This window comes from Arachis hypogaea, chromosome 6 (genome assembly GCF_003086295.3).
Source record: "Arachis hypogaea cultivar Tifrunner chromosome 6, arahy.Tifrunner.gnm2.J5K5, whole genome shotgun sequence".
Lineage (NCBI taxonomy): Eukaryota > Viridiplantae > Streptophyta > Magnoliopsida > Fabales > Fabaceae > Arachis > Arachis hypogaea.
The window spans coordinates 107,957,563-107,975,045 of record NC_092041.1 but is presented as its reverse complement, the minus strand read 5'-3'; the positions used below and the strand labels follow the sequence as shown (position 1 = coordinate 107,975,045).

General features: G+C 30.3%; 1 long non-coding RNA gene across 1 annotated transcript; it reads left to right on the top strand.

Moving 5' to 3' along the window:
• Nucleotides 1-14,313: 14,313 nt before the first annotated feature.
• LOC112755524 (uncharacterized) lies at nucleotides 14,314-15,703 on the top strand. Its single transcript, XR_003179025.3, has 2 exons — nucleotides 14,314-14,463; nucleotides 15,369-15,703. It is a non-coding gene; the product is annotated as an uncharacterized lncRNA (long non-coding RNA).
• Nucleotides 15,704-17,483: the final 1,780 nt, after the last annotated feature.

Here is a 17,483-nt window from a genome sequence, read left to right as displayed (position 1 = left end):
GGCCCATAATGCTATTGTGTTTTGGGCCAAGGGAGTCCAAGTTCATTAGCAATTGGGAAGGAAGGTGTTGTGGTTGGCTATCGTATGAGAGCTACTGTTCGGGCCCATCATGATAATTATAACAATAATTGTGTTTTGGACTAAGGGAGTCCAAGTTCTTTAGCACATGGAAAGGAGGGTGTTGTGGTTGGTTATCCTGGGCTGGAGCAAGGCTATTTGGATGGAAAGCCTCGTGATTTGGGGGGCCATGGAGAGAAGCTTGTAGGCTACCAAGTCATGCTTTCTGAAGATGGTGAGGAGCGACGTCAGTTGGACAGAATGGTGGGGGTTGTCTCTGCGCAGTACGACGGTGCCACCGGTGGAAGATGACGACGTGATGCACACGGTGGTGCATCGGGTCTGGACGGTGCGGTTGGTGAGAAGAGGGCGGGAAGAGAGGCCAAAACGGTGGTGGCAGGGGGATGCCGGTTGGAAAAAGAGCCTGTATGGGTTGCTGGGCCAGTGTCGGTTTTTGAGGGGGTTCAACGGGAAGAAGATGCAAACGGAGGGGTTGACGACGGACACGGTGTTGGTGATATTCATAGACTCGGAGGTGGTGCTGATGCAGTGGTAGTTAATAAAGACCTGGGATTTGGTTCGTTTATTGATGACAGAAACCCACTGGGTAAGAATGAGGGAGAAGGTTACGGTGACAAAGCAAACCATATGAAGGAAGGAGGGTAGGCCAATGATGATGAGGACAAGGGTGATGAGGATGCAAGTTTGGATGAGCGATTGTTGGAAAATCGAAGAACTTGTGATTTAGCAAAGGAATCAGGAGCAATGTTATGTAATGAAGAAGGCAACATAACGGTTATTTTTTAAGAATAGTTGCACAGAAAAAAAGAAGGTTAAAGTAAGATGGAGCAGGCCCAAAAGTCTTAATAAGATGTGTAATAATATTTTAAAATGATTCTTAGTTCATAGAATGTTAAGGGATTAAGGGGTGACAGAAAGTTGAGAATAGTGAAAAATATGTTAGGCCTGATAGAGACTAAAAGACAGTTAGTGACAAGGTTTGATATTTTAAAAATTTTAGAGAATATTTGTGCAGGATGAGAGTATGTGGGGTCTGACGGTGCATCTGGAGGATTATTGCTGATGTGGGATGAGGATTTTTTTAAAATGAGAAATTGTTATAAAGGTGAGAGTTGGCAATGTGTTGAAGGGGTATTATCAGATGATTCTATTAACTGTGTTTTCTTCCTGGTTTATAGTGTGCATGCTAGAGATAAGAAACTTGTTGTGTGGAAGGAGTTGAGTTATATGGCTGATTTGTGTTAGGGTCCTGTTGTTTTTTGGGGGACTTTAATGAGATTACACAGGTAGAGGAATGGCAAGGCTCTGATAGCTTACCTTTACCGGTGCAAGATTTCAAGTATTGGATAAAGGACATGAGTTTAGTGGACTTGCCGATTACTGACTGTAAGTTTATATAGTTCAGAAGATGTTCATGTAGTCGTATGGATAGATCTCTGGTTAGCTTGGAATGGCTTGAGGCGTTTCTAGGTACTTGCTTAAGAGGTGGTCCACGAAATTTGTCAGATCACTGTCCTATTATAGTGAAAGATAAGAGGATAAGGGATAGATCGAGACTGTTTCGAAGTCTAGATTTGTGGTTTACACATGAAGGGTTACTAAGAACGGTTGAGGAGGAATGGAGAGGGTTGGAAAAGGTACAATTCATTGATAAATTGAAGGCTTTGACTGTTCTTTTAGGAAGATGGCACAAAGACAATTTTAGTGACATGGACAAGAAAATCATAAAGTTTGAAGATGAGATTAAGAAGATTGATGACATGGTGGGTAATGGGACATATAATGCAACAATGGAAGTAAGAAGGAAGACGTTAGTTATTTGCTGCGAGAAATGGTATGTGAGGAAGGAACTACATTGGAAGCAGATATCGAGGTCAAGGCATACGAGGCACATGGATAAAAATACGAGATATTTCTATAATTTAAGATTGCCATCAGAGAGTTTTATAAGGAGTTATATCAACAAGAAAAGTCTCCTATGGTGGATTTTAGAGATGGTCTGGTGAAAATGATCGACGAGGAGGATGCTATGGCTTTAGAGATTTACCAACATTTGAGGAGGTTAGAAAAGCAGTGTGGGATTGTGAATCATCCAAGACTCCAAAAAGTGACAGCTATAACATGAACTTCATAAAGAAGTGTTAGGATGAAATTGGCTCTGAATTCACGGCAGCGGTACTGGATTTTTCCAATCTTCAAGGTTGCCGACAGATGCTAATGTCACTTGGGTGGCGCTGGCCCCTAAGTTCACTGGTGCTAAGGAAATCAAAGATTTGCGTCAGATTAGCATAGAGGGGTGTGTGTATAAGGTAATCTCGAAGATGCTAGTTAGGAGGATGAGAGCAGTTATGCTAGGGTTAGTAGGCGAGACGCAGAGTGCATTTGTCAAGGGGTCGGAAGATTCATGATGGGCCCTTATCGCGTGCGAAACAGTTCAGTGGTTTAAAATGAGGAAGAAGAAAACGACAATAATAAAGCTAGACTTTCAGAAATCATATGATAGAGTAAAGTGGAGTTTTGTAGACTGTGTTACAGAAGATGGGATTCAGACGAAGATGGAGGGAATGGGTTATGGAGTGTGTGAGTACGTGCTCTATGTTAGTATTGATAAATGGCTCGTCTTCTAAGCCAGTCAAGAAGGAAAGGGGCCTGCGACAAGGTGATCCTTTGTCTCCGTTCTTGTTTATTCTCGTTGTTGATGTCCTACATAGAATGATTGGTGAGGTTGTTAGGAACGGTTGCATATCGCCGTTGTTGGTTAGGAGAGATCATATTGAGTTATCGCACCTTCAGTTTGCAGATGATACTATTTTGTTCTACCCTCCCGAGGAAGAGACCATTAAGAATTACAGGAGGCTGCTTCGTTGCTTTGAGTTGATGTCAGGCTTAAGTATTAATTTTGATAAGTCGAGCTTGATTCATATTAACTGTGACGAGCAGTGGGTACAACGTATGTGTAGTGTGTTAGGCTACAAGTAAGACACTGTTCCAGTTAAATATCTGGGGATCTCTTTAGGAGAAAACCCAAGGTTGGTTAAGACGTGGAAGCCAATAATAGATAAGGTGGAGAAGAAGTTTAGCCTCTGGAAAGCCAAGGCACTTAATATAGCCGGGAAGTTGGTGCTTATCAAATATGTGTTGAGTAGCCTTCCAGTTTATTATTTGAGCATATATAAGATGCCGAAGGCTATTGTAGAGAAAATGATTTCTTTGTAAAGAAGATTTCTATGGAGTAAGGAGTATGGGAGGAATGATATAACCTTAGTTAAGTGGAAAATGGTGCAGGCTCCTAAGAAATTAGGTGGGTTGGGAGTTGGGGATGTTATAGTTCGCAACACAGCTCTTTTGCTTGAATGGTGGTGGCGATTTTTTAAGAAAAAGTGCTCCTTGTGGAAGAAGGAGGTTTGTTCCTGTAATAACTTGAATCCAAATGAGCTTCTTTCTACTAAGAAATTACCTGATCTGAAAATTCGTAGAAGGATATTTGTTAGATATAGTTCAAGAATCAAGAAATTAAGTAGAAGATGATTACTGAATTGTCTATGGAGATGGGTGATGAAAGTAGAACTCGGTTCTAATTAGTTGAATTGAATTGTAATTTATTTACGATATGCTTTGTGTTTATTTCTCTCCAGACTTTTCTATAGAGTAAAAGGTTTGCTGGCTTAACCGCCTAAAGTGGATTTAGATTGTCAAAATGAGGTTTGAAGTTGGAACTATTAGTTATGCAGCAGCAATAATTCTATTTTGTGATATTTTTATTTTCTTAATTTTTAGATTAGTTGGCTTATTATATATATGCTTATATAATAATTTATTAATGAATATTTTTTTGATGACATCTTTATATAAAGATGATATTATAAATTGTTAGATAATTTAATATATTTAATTAAATTATTTAATAATTTATAATATTATTTTTATGTAAAAATGTCATCATGTAAATATTTCTCTAATTTATTACCTTCTATTTTGGTTGTACTAAACCTTTATTTAGGACTTGATATACCGTGTTTTTCATTTTTCACTTAGACAGATTTTTCATATTAAAATTTTAGAGTGTATCTATTATTCTTGTTTCTCAGTTTTTTAGATTTGTTTTGTGTGTGAAATTTTTAAGGTTTAAGTACGATTTTGTTTTCTAAGGTATAGGTTAAAATTTTTTTTGTCTTTAACGTTTTTTTGCACACAAAATCGTCCCTAAGATTTAACTTACTTTTAAAATCATTCTTTTTACTTAAATTATAGTTTTATTACTAAATTACCCTTAACTAAATAAATTATATATAAAAAAACAGAAACAGAACGGACAAAAGGAAAAGGGGAAAGGGGAAAAGGAAAGAAGAGGGAAGGGAAAAGAGGGGAAAGAAAGGAAGAGGGAGAAAGGGGGAATGGTGCCGACGAGGCTTGGAGCCGCTGTCAGCTGTCGAAAATCAGAGCCAGAGGGAGAGAGAACTTGCGAGGGAGAGGGGAGACCCATGCCTTGCCGCCATGCCTTGCCGCAACGCCTTGCCACCACGCCTTGCCGTCGAAGAGCTCGTGAAGAGAAAAAACGCATGGCCAGGGAGAAGGAGAGGGGTGCCTCGTCATCATCGCGCTCTGCCATTCCCGCCGATGCTACTGACCTTGCCGCCGCTTCACATTCTCGCCACTGGTTTATTTTTCTACTTTGTACGTACATCTTTTTCTAATTCAGGTGCAAAGTCCCTTTATTTTTATTTTATTTTTCATTATCGAAATCAAGAGTTTGGCTACACTTTTGGCATCATTTTTTTTTACTTTTGACTACACTTTTTAAGTGTATATGAATAGGTGTTTTTCTTGTAGTGCCTGCTCTATTTTTTTGTTTCCTTCCTCCTCCATTTTTCTTTTGTTGCTTCTTCAGGTAATCGTGACCCTCAATGAAATTTTCTTGCTATAATCATGAGTTATAGGAAGGTTTTTTTGAATCCAAAGTGGTTCAATTCTTTTAACCGAGTGTTTTTTTGTTTCTAATTTGTTGTTTTTCTTATTGTTCTTATGATTCTAATTTTATTATTTTGTACTTCTGATTTTGATTTTGTTTTTTTGATTTTATTGTTGTTGTATTTTTTTTTATTGTTCTTCTAGTTCTAACTTGTTTTGCTTCTGCTCCTGATTGTTCTTTTGCTTCTGTTTCTTCTATTTTTTATTTTGATTTTGTTTATGTTTTTATTTTTTATTATATTTTTTTATGTTTATTACATTAATTGTGTTTCTGATTTTATTGTTGTTGCTAGTGCTGAGATGAAGAAAAAAGTAAAAGAAAAAAAGATGCTATTATTGTGATGGAAAAAAAAAGAATAATAGAAATTGAATATATTAGTAAGAAAGGAAAAAAGTATTTTAGTCTAAAGAAAAATTTTAAAATTAAGTTAAATATTATGGATGATTTTATGTAAAAAAAAATTTAAAAAAAAATTCCTTATACTTTATATACCAAAATTATATTTAACTCAATTTTTAATTATATTATTGTCAATTACTACTGACATTTTTATTTGGCGTGGGAGTATAATATTGTTGTTTTTCTTATTCTTATAAAAAAAATTATTATTATTGTATACTAAGTATATAGCAAGGGTCAGAAATGTTCACACGTCATGTCAAACAAACTATTAAATTAAGGGTGATTTTAATATCACTATGTTATGGTAGTTATAATGATTATAATATTTTAAAAAATATTATTAAAATTAAAATAATATTTTTTTATTTAATAATATTTTTTAAAAGTATCAAAAAATATTATCAAAATAAAAAAATGTGACTTTGATTTTTAAAATACTTATATAATTATCATAATCACTATAAATTTAGACATATTAAAATTCACCTTAAATTAATTGAAATTAAAGATGCGCAAACTTATATATAAATTTATGGCGCAAGATACATCCAATTGGAGAAACAAACAAACTATTTCCTTTGATAGATAAGTTATGAATTCCAAAAAACAGAGGGAATCCAAACAAACTACTTCTTTATTCTAATATTATAAACGAGTATCTTTAATTAAGGTACATGTATATGTATGTTAAAATTTTAAAAGTGGTAATAATTTATTGCAAATGATCAATATACACATATTTTTATAAAAATATGCCACTTTTAAAACCTGAACAAATTATTTTAAGATACTCGTTAGTAGCAAAGATAATTTTTTTTTCTGTCTCCAATTATTATTAATTATTTTGATGGAAATATAGTAAAAAGGTGGAGATGGAAGATCAACATTGGAAGAAGCAGAAGCAAGTTGTTTGAGAATGATCACAGGCACCAAAAAGTGCACTCTCAGCGACTATGCATTGTCTCATGCAACCTTCCAACTCACAAGGCCCTGACCATGTTGTGCTCACCTTTGGACATGCATCTGCTTCTGCAAATTTCACTGAAAATAAAATAACAAAACAAATTCAAAAAGAAGAATCAATAATCAATAATACATATATATAATAATTAAATGATACTTAATCCTCTTTAAGATGATATAATGTAGGTTTAATTATTTTGTTGACTCTTATAATTTTACTAAATTTTTAATTAAGTTCTTATATATTTCTTTCAATTGGTCCCTATACTATTGTTAGTTTTATAATTTGGTCCTTCGTAATGTAAAAAATATTAAAGTTAAATGAATGTTTCTTCACAAATTAAAGATATTTATAATTAAAAACCTAATTATAGATATTTGACCGCATGTATTTGGGAGAAATATTCTATTAATTTTAATGTTTTTGACATGAAAAGACTTAATTATAAAATTAAAAATAATATAGAAACTCAATTAAAAAGAAAAAAAATACAATTACCTAATTAAAAATTTAATAAAATTATAAGACCAACAGAACTATTAAACCTATAATATATCTAGTTACCAAAAAAAAAACCTATAATATATCTACAAACAAAATCCCCTAACTAGTTGTTCTGTCTAGTTGTTAAGATAACTTTGGGTTATTATTTTCCTAACATAACTCTTTTTGTAATATATATATATATAAAATCTATTACATTATAACAATAAACTTTCACTATATTTAATCATTATATATATATATATATATATATATATATATATATATATATAAATTACTAACTTATTTTTATTTTGCTTGATAACAATTGAATTTTAATTGAGTTAATGTGACTAATAATCTACTAGTAATAATAAAAGAGGTTTGCATATATGAGTATTTTATGTAAAAAAGACCACCAGTATATTATGTGATTATTTACGTATATCATCATATAAATAAAATAGCGGAGAATAATAATAAGAATAGAAATAAAGTATATGACAAGAAATTAAAAGTTTGAGTTTGTGTTGTACCCCATGAGGAAAAAAGGAGAAGCGCAATGCAGAGAAAGTAAAAGATAGTGAAAATTATTTTACGAGAAGAGGAATAATAAGAAGCCATATTTGGTTAAATATATGTGTGATTCTACGCTTATATATAGCATGGCATGGAATGAGATTATTAAAAGATAATGTTCCATGATTCCAACAACAACAATATGGACAGTTTTAAACAGAAAAGAAAAGAAAAGAATATAGGAATAGCGAGAAAATTTATGGATACTTGATATCTATGTCTAAGTTGATTTAACTTAGTGCGAGTATATAGCCGTATATGTATATTCCATTCTTTGGAGGCATCGTATGTCGGTACGTGCTTGCTACAAGAAAAGAGTTTCACAATAATGACATCAATTAATTATTTGACTCTTGTATATCTATTATTTATTAGTTACATGCATGAACTTATATGAATTAAGGATGACAACGTGACGGGAGATGTCTCTTGCTTTTCATCTCTGTCTTTAAATTTATTTTTTGTTTTTATTTTCGATTCCCACTGTGGAGAATATTGTCGCTATTTCTATTTTCTACGGTTTTATTGTTTACAAAATTCTATTCTCATGACTGATTATTAATTTTTATAGAAACAGAATTATAAGTATCTATCCTATATAAAAATAATAAAATTTTATACAAAAATACTAAATGGCAAGCGATGACTTCTTTTAAACTGACGCGGTAGAAGGATGCAATGACGAAGCAGAAGAGTTGACGAGGTGGGGAACATGACAGTAAAGAAAAGAATGGATGAACAGGACGGCAGAATTGCGAAAAGGAGCATGAATGCACCTTCAAAGAGGAGAAAGAATGCCGCTAATAGAGAGAATGGTGCGTTGAGGGTTGCGGTGCGGTAAGAAGAAAGAGTGACGAGGAGTTAGCTGCAGAGATATTGGATGGAGTATGAATGGACTAGAGATCTTTAAATTGAAAAGTTATACAAACAAAAATTAGGAATTTAGGGTTTCTCTTTCTATATACGTAGCATGTGAAATGATTAAAAATTATATATAAAAATAAATAAATTATTAAAAACAATTAAGTAAATTTATGAATTTCGAAAATTATTGGAGACGGGACAAAAATTCTCACTCAGGTCCCATGTCTGTCTTAAAAAAATTTTGTTCTCGTCTATCCCTACCAAAAAAATTTTACACAATCAAATTTTCATTCATAATAATTCTTGCATTTCAAAAAATTTTACCATCTCTAATATAAACATCAAGTAATAAATATTATTAATCCTTAAATTAATTGAAAATTTTGAATGAAATAAAAAACTGTTATTTACAACATATGATGACAACATAGCGCCTAAGTACACTTTATGTTATTTTTTTAATATTATTTTTTTTTCTTCTTCATATTTTTTTATCTGTTTTAAATAAAAAGAGAGCAAAACCAACAAAAAAAAATTTAGAAGCTCATATAAACCAACTACACCAGAACATTAATAGAAACAAATAAAAACAAAAGGTAAAAATTCATATACATTTATCTTTATTTTTATATAAAATTAATAGTTAAAAATTGTTAGACGATAATTTAATCAAATTGTTAGATGCAAAATTATTAAATTATCTAGTTAATAATTCTTAAATATCAATTTCATACGATGACAAGAGCTTCTATCTAACAGAAACTACACACTATATATCTTTTCCTCTTATCCCCTTTTCTTATCTTCATAAAATCTCCGCTAATAAACATTTTAGAGTGCTGTGTTGGGGTTTTTTCTCTCTTTGTGAGGTTCAAGCCCAACTTTTTGGGGGTGTATTCTTACACCCTAGTGTCACAACCTTAATTCAGATTTTGGAGATCTTTTGAGAGAGGTAGTGTAGCCATCAAAAAAAAAAAAAGAGAAGGGGAAAAATAGAATTTTCGTTTTTGCCCAAAGCAGTAAATTTCAAATGGCAGTTTTTCAGTTGTTCACTGTTGGATCGGCTTGAAATTTAAACTGTGTGTTCCTATCATCTTGTTCTTCATTCTGGTTGGTGGAGATGTTGATTGGAGATTTACAGTGAGAGAAATTGGCTTCGCAAAAAAGAATTAGGTTTCCCATTTTTACACAGAGCAGCAATCTTGAACTGGCAATTTCTCATTGTTTCACCGTTGGATCAACATGAAATTTGAACTGTAGATTCTTCACATCTGGTTATTCATTCGGAACGGTGGAGATTTGAATTGGAGGACTGTAGAGGGAGAAATTGACTTTAACAGCAGCTCTATTTTTTGGGTATATTTCATCTTCTTGCTTCTCATTTATGAGCTTTGGTGCTTTGATATTTTTGCTGGTTATATACACGTTTTTGTGCTTTATTTGAGACTCTCTTGTACCTCATTTGATTATAGTGGAGCTATTTCATTGGTATGGACGACCCGTGATTTTTACCTCTCACATTGAGGGGGTTTTCCACGTTAAAATCTCGGTGTGTTCTTATTATTACTTTACTTGCTATATTTGCTTGTTATAGTTGCTGCCATATTGTGTTGTGAGTGCTTCCATATTATTCTTGTGTTGGATATTTGTGTCGTTTCCGCTACTAGACTCTTTCATGCTGAGAATTTAAATCTTGCTTTGTGTATACAATTATTTATTGATCACTGATAAATTAGTAAGAGAAGTGTTAGGGGCCAGTAAATTTTATGATTTGTAGCCATCAATTAATTAGCGATTATTAGTATTTTTAATTGTGTGAGATTACATCGAATGGTGTGAGATTACTTACTTTTCTTTTGCTGGTTAAATGCTGATCAGATTTTAATAAAAATACTCATCCCCTAAACTTTCTCAATTAGTAATAGACGGACCAGCCTAATCAGAGAATGGTGAATTCTATGATGCCTTTGTTATGGTGCCTAAATTGTCTAACTTATCTTTTAAAGTAAAAAATAAAATATTTAAAATAAAAAGTAAATTATATAAAATTTATTAAATATTAATTATTTATCCTTTTTAATAACTTAGATATAATGTGATAAGTACCATAATATTCATCTTAGAGGATAACCTAGGAGAAAAAAAAAAGTGACGTTTGGACAATTGGTTCCCCCATGAGGTGTGACAAAACAATTTTGTGGCAATTTCCAACCATCGGCAGAATAACCCCTTGCTACACCAAAACTATGGCAGTTGTGTTTTTTGGTTATTTCTAATCATCGCTATTGGGTAGACTGAAAAATGTCACTAAAACAAGATTGTATCAAGAAATGAGGAGGAGAGTCATAAATTCGAATGTAAAATCTTAATTTATATCGGATCTAACATCGAAAAAATTAAATTATAATGTGAAGTTTTTTAAGTAAAATGATGCATTTTATTTAATTGATTTATTATCCAAAAATTCGACGGTAATATTTCGCACCAACTATATGACTTTTATGTTTTATTTTAGTGTTAAATCTAAGCATTAGAATGTACAATTCCATGGTAATTATTAGTGAAAATGAACATGGCCCCAATAGTGATTCCAACAATAATGCACACGTTTCTTGTAGTGTGAGTTTTTAGACTTAGAATCCAAGTTTTGAAAAAATTAATAGAGAATAATTGAATCTTAATCCACATTTTCTGGAAATGATTGCAATAAAAATACTTGTTTTGAAGGTTTGGAGATATAGAATGGAGTGGCCATGTTGTCTCCATTCTTTGGATTTGACTGATTCTATATTAGCTAATTTATCCATCCCCAAAATCTGAACAAGAAGAGGTACTTGTTGCTATGTGGTGACTAAATTATTGCCATCAAGCTTCTACGAAATCGGGGCAATGGTGGTTTTAGTGAGGATGCATAATGCCATAGAAAAAGCTATTTTATTATTTGAAGGTTTGAATAATCTCGTCATCATAACCAATGACGGATCCAGAAAATTTTTGTAGTGAAGACAAAATATATATAATATAATAATTTTTATAATTATACTATGATATTATAAAATAAGAATATTCTTTAAATTATTTAACCAATAAATTAAAATAAAATAATAATTTAAAATAATAACAAATAATTTAGAATTTCATTATTGTAGGTTTCATATTTTGAAAAGATTGAATAATTTTTTTATTGTCAATACAATCAAATGTCTCTCTTTCTATGCATGTCACTAAACAATCATTTAAAAATTCATTTCCCATACAGTTACGAAGTCGACTCTTTATGATGTTCATAACAGAAAAAGTTTTTTCAACTGATGCAGTTGCTACGGGCAAAACTAAAGCTGACTTCAAAAGAAGAAATATTAATGGATAAACAATATTTTTTCGAGTCTCAACCAACTTTTGAGAAAGAGCACCAATTCCATTTAAGTCTGAGAATAGATCATTAGAACGCACATCTAGTATAAAGTTATCAAGTTGACTGTCAAGTGCTAAAAATTGAGTAGAAAAAAATTTTAATGGATAAAATTGAGCTAACTGGATCAACTTCTCCATATCAAATACAAAAAATAAGTGTTTTGGATTCAAAATTACAAATAAATTTCCAACAATATAAAATTATAAATACAAAATTAATAAACATATGTCATTTAAATAAATTTCCAACAACAACAATAACTAATATCCCAATTGGCTCTGTATCTTTTTGTGCATTTGTTGAATATTTCTGTTTGGATTCGGTTCTAATAAGGGCACATAGCAACTCCATTGAAGAAATAGTCAATCCTGTGTATGACTTCCTAAGTCATCAAAATGAATCTGGGGTCTCTAAAGAATCTTGAACGTGTATGCAAGAAACCAATTATTCGGGTTGGGTTATTGCCACCTTCACCACAAAGTAATGATAAAGACAAGGATGAAAATTGGCCCAAAATTCTTAAGTGGTTAGATAAACAAGAAAAAGGGTCAGTGATTTATGTAGCATTTGGAAGTGAGATAAAACTAAGTGATGAAGAATTCAACGAGATAACTATGGGATTAGAATTACCTAATTGTCCATTTTTTGGGCTCTAAAAAGGAAAAATAGTCCTAATAATGATGTCAGTAGTTCAATGGAGACAATTAGACAAATATGATGGACTTCTACTACTCCACAGTCTCACAGATTCACATAAGATTTTGCAGATTGTATTAATAAATCTTTACATATTAGTCTCCATTTTTTTCCATCTTAAGCAAGTAGTAAAGACGCAACCTTTATATATCGAGTAAGAGAAAAAAAATAGAGTGTAAATACAGTCTTCAAATTAAGTCAATGCACAAAAACAATTAACAAATAAATTAATCAAACTAAACTTGCAATTATATCAGAACAAATTCAGATATTCACTCATATATTCACAATTAACAAACCAACTAAATTAATTATCAAACAATATTTACAACAATGAAACAAATAAGTGAATAAGCAGAATTGCAGATCGGTGAATCATGATTCATGAATGTACCAAAAAAATTCAAGATTGAATCTGAACAGCTGAATTCTAGGAACTAAGAAGCAAAAGTGTAGAACCCAGTAGGCAGTAGCCAGTGATGGATCTGTGCGGCGTTCAGTGGCAGCAGGACGAAAAGCAGGCGTTCTCTGTTGAAGCCTGAAGAGGGAAGAGTGAAAACCGAAGAGAGAAGAGGATCACAGATTTACAGTATTCGAAGAAGAAGGACGGACGTAACCAATCGATGAAGAAGAAGGCAGAAGGGGACGCGGAGATGCGGAGACACGGTGCCGTGACTCTGGAGACAGGAGGACGGAGAACCGGAGACGTTAGCGGGGAGAGAGCCGTGACACTGGTTGAGACGCGGAGTGGCTCTGATCTCTGGAGACAAGAGTGCCGACTACCGAGTGCGGGCTGCGAAGGCTGGAGGCTGTGAAGCTTGGAGGCTTGGAGCAGATGAAGAAGATTGGGGAAAAAGAAGAGTTAGGGATTTGCTTTGGGATGGGGTCAAAACTAATTATATAGTGGGGGCATTTAAGATATTTTACTAAGAACTACTAAGTAATTTCTAAAATTTCACTGGGCAATTGCTCCCACTACTCAATGAATGCATCCGTCTCTGATCATAACTAAGTTTTTTGTCATAACTCTCAAACAATCTCGTTTAATGCCTTTTATAGCGCCAAAATGCATATGACTTCGTTTTAATATATCTAATATGACAAAATTTATTTAAGTCACTTACTAATAGCGTTAAGTTGAGTTTCGATGATAGAAAATACATGAGAGATTACATTAGTGTATTTTTTTTAAAAAATTTGGAGATCAAATTATAGTAAATAAAAAATCAAAGACTAAATTAATGTAATTCGACAATAAGACTAAATTGGGGCTTAACTTTATATAATGCAGTATTCGAAAGCTAATAAGAAAATCAATTTTAATGACAAATGAAACCTTTTTAATTTGCAATTCACTAAGGTTCAGTTTAGATAAGTAGTTTAATTAAGCTCTTTTGAAAAAATAATTTAAACAATAAATGACTATATAAAAAGTAGCTTATATATAAGTTATTTTGTATCTGAGATTTTAATTCTAAAAATATTTATTTTATAGAAATGTGATAAAAAATAGTAGCAGTATAAAAGAAATAATTTTTTTAACTTTTCTATAAACTCCTAAATAATTTTTTTAAAAATTATAATTTAATTTTAAAAATTATACCAAATATAAATATTACTACTTTTCATAATTTAAAAACTCAAAGAAATTACTCTTTAAACTTTTCAAAGGTACCCTAAGCAGGTAGCACCATTACTTTTGGCGCGTTATATTGGCCATGTTGCATTATTTTTAAATATATAATAATAATATAATGTAACGTGACGTGAGTATATGGTTAATATGAAAGTCAACTTCAAGAAATCAACCCTTTAATTCTATAAGTATAAGCTCATTTATTCTGGCGACCCAGTTGCATTATTTTTAAAGTTTTAATTAAGTTGGAGTAGGGTACTATAAATTGGAGTTCAGCATATGCAACTTTTAGTAGGATCCAAACATGGTACAATACAAGTTAATAATAATCACTTTTATGCTTATTCTGCTGCTGTCTGTGCCTTCTTATTTCGCTGGTAGGTACCTCTCTCTTAAACAACTCATTTAAAATTTTTTTTGAAGTAGATTCTTATTCTCTCTCTCAACTTATTTAAAAGTAGTTATAACCATACAAATTTATAACTTTAGGCATAAAGTTATGAATTTCTCTGTTCTGAATTAATATTTTTATTCAGACAGTAAAACTGTATCTATAAAAGATTTCAATTCTCATTTAATAATGGTCTAAAAATTAAGGATTAAGAGTAAATATCATGAACATATATAAATAAATAATTTTATTTTATTTATATATATAAAAAATATTATTATATATGTTACAATTATGGATACATAGAAACTTTAGTGAATTAGAATTTGGATAATTAAAAAATTTATAAGAGCTTTGTATGAGTGTTGAAAGGATATAGATTAGAGTATATGTTGCAAGACTCCGAATATATATGGCGTATGTATGTGTAATTTTGTTATTAATAAGTATCTTATTGGGTATTAATAAAAAACAAAAAGTAAGAAATCAAAAGAAAAATTTGATAAAATAAAAAATATTTAATTATTATTTAACTTTTTATTAATTTTACGAAATTTATAATTAAATTTTTATATTTTAAAAATTATTAATTGAATCTTTATATTAATTTTAAATTTATAATCATATATTATTTTTATTCCAAAAATATTTAACTTAACCTAAATATGTGTTAAGCATATTTTTATAATGTTTATCGTTAATAAAATTTAATTATAAATTTGAAATTGGTATAAAAATTATATAAAATAATAGAATAATTAAACCTATAAAAAATAATTTTTAAAATATATTTAAATTTTAACTAGTATATATTTTACTTTATTAGCTAAACTTAATAGATAACTCCATATATAAAATAGTAAACTTGACGGTGGTTGTAAATTATTGTAGCAGCAGCAGCATCATCGTCTGGGAATGAATTTAATAATGGACTAATAACGTCATTGGGAAGGAAACTGCTTCAAGATTATTGCATTGATTTTTGTGTATTGGATTGGAATTGCGAGCAGTCCCCTTGTGGAAGGGTTTGTGATTATAGTCATGGCTTTGGTCCTAATTATGGCATTTGTGTACAGTAATTGTCATGGTTCTTAAAAATGGTGCTTAATTTTTATCTATCACTACTATTTAATTTCTTAAATAAAGAATGATGTATGTACTTAGTATTTGTATGAATATAAAAGTTGTAATTTATGCCTTGTGTAATAAGATGATGATGTCAGGTACTTTGTTCTTTTAATCAATATAATGTATTAAATTAAAATATTAGAATCACTATAAATTATATATGTTTATATATGACACAATAAATACCAAAAATAATTATAATTTAATGGTTAAAGATGTAAGCAGCGTAACTTAAAAGGTGTTGAAATAAATGAATAATTTTAGATGTAATAAGCATGTATTTATAGATGTTATACATATATATAAATTATTGATGTTAAATTAAATAAGATAACTTTAAGTTATTATTTTTCTAACATTACTCTTTTTGCAATATATATAAAATCTATTACATATATAACGATAAACTTTCACTATATTTAATTATTATTTATATATATAAAAAACTACTACTAACTTATTTTTATTTTGCTTAATAACAATTGAATTTTAATTGAGTTCATGTGACTAATAATCTACTAGTAATAATAAAATTAAAGAGGTTTGCATATATAAGAGTATTTTATGTAAAAAAACCACCAGTATATTATGTGATTATTTACGTATATCATCGTATAAATAAAATAGCGGAGAATAATAATAAGAATAGAAATATATAGTATCACTACACCAAATTAGATATATAGCCACATTTTTTTTGTGACCCTTTCTAATCATTGCATTTTTTCATTTACAGAGGACAAGAGTTGCTTGTGAAGCAATTTTTGAAGCTGGATACTGTTGAGATTGAAGGTGAAGCAAAGTTGCAAAAAAAAGTTGACGATTAAGTTACAAGAATAATTGTTAGTTTTATATGTTTGAATTTACATTTTATGGATTATAACTATGTAAAACTTGTAGAATTTAATTTTTGAAATATATTGTTTTTATTTTTGTAAAACTTGTGAGATTGAGTTTAAATTTGTTAAAATATAATGTCATTTATTATTTTGTTGATAGACACAAATTATTTTTTATAATAGAAATAATTTTTGCCATAACTAATAAAAGAAAGTATTGATGTTGGAGAGATTATGACAGTTTAAAACAGTTACTAAATACAGGAAAAAGCTGTCATAAGAATTAGTAATTTAGGTAGCGTTTGTTTTCGGGGACAGGACACGGAGACATGGACAACACTTGTTTAAAAAGTGTTTGGAAGCAGAGACATGGACAGTGGACATATTGTCTCCGAGACAGTTTTTGATACTTTTGTGTCCACTCTTTCACGAAGGACAATGATGGATACGGAATTTGGAAGAGTGGACACGGACAATTTTATAAATTTTGTTTTCCTTTTTTTTCACCATTACCCCTTCTTATTTTTCCTATTGCGTTGTTCAGAGATACTTTTTTCTTCCTGTTCTTTCTCTATCTCTTTCTTTTCCAGGTACTCTCTCATTTCTGTAGAATTTTTTATTGGGGGTAGATAATTCTTTTCTTTTTATCGTTTTACTTCAATACCATTTTAACCTTATATTATATTATTTGATTTGTAATAAAAATAATAACAAAAATAATTAATCTTAAAACTTTTGAAAGATAAATATTATCAAAAGTAAAATTGATCTTTTAAAATATTAAAAAATAATTTATAAATTGTAATTGATTTTATATAATTTAAAGAAAAAATCAGTTTTTTATAAAGAAAAATCAGTTTTTAGATAAAAAAATTAATTTTTTTAAATAAAAATAAATTTTTATATGCAAAAATTAATTATTTTTTTATTTAAAAATGGATTTTTTTTAAATTAATTTTTTATTTAAAATTAATTTGCCTTATTAACTTAAACAAAATTTTTTATTAATCAAACTCAAATTTATTTTTTTTATTAATCT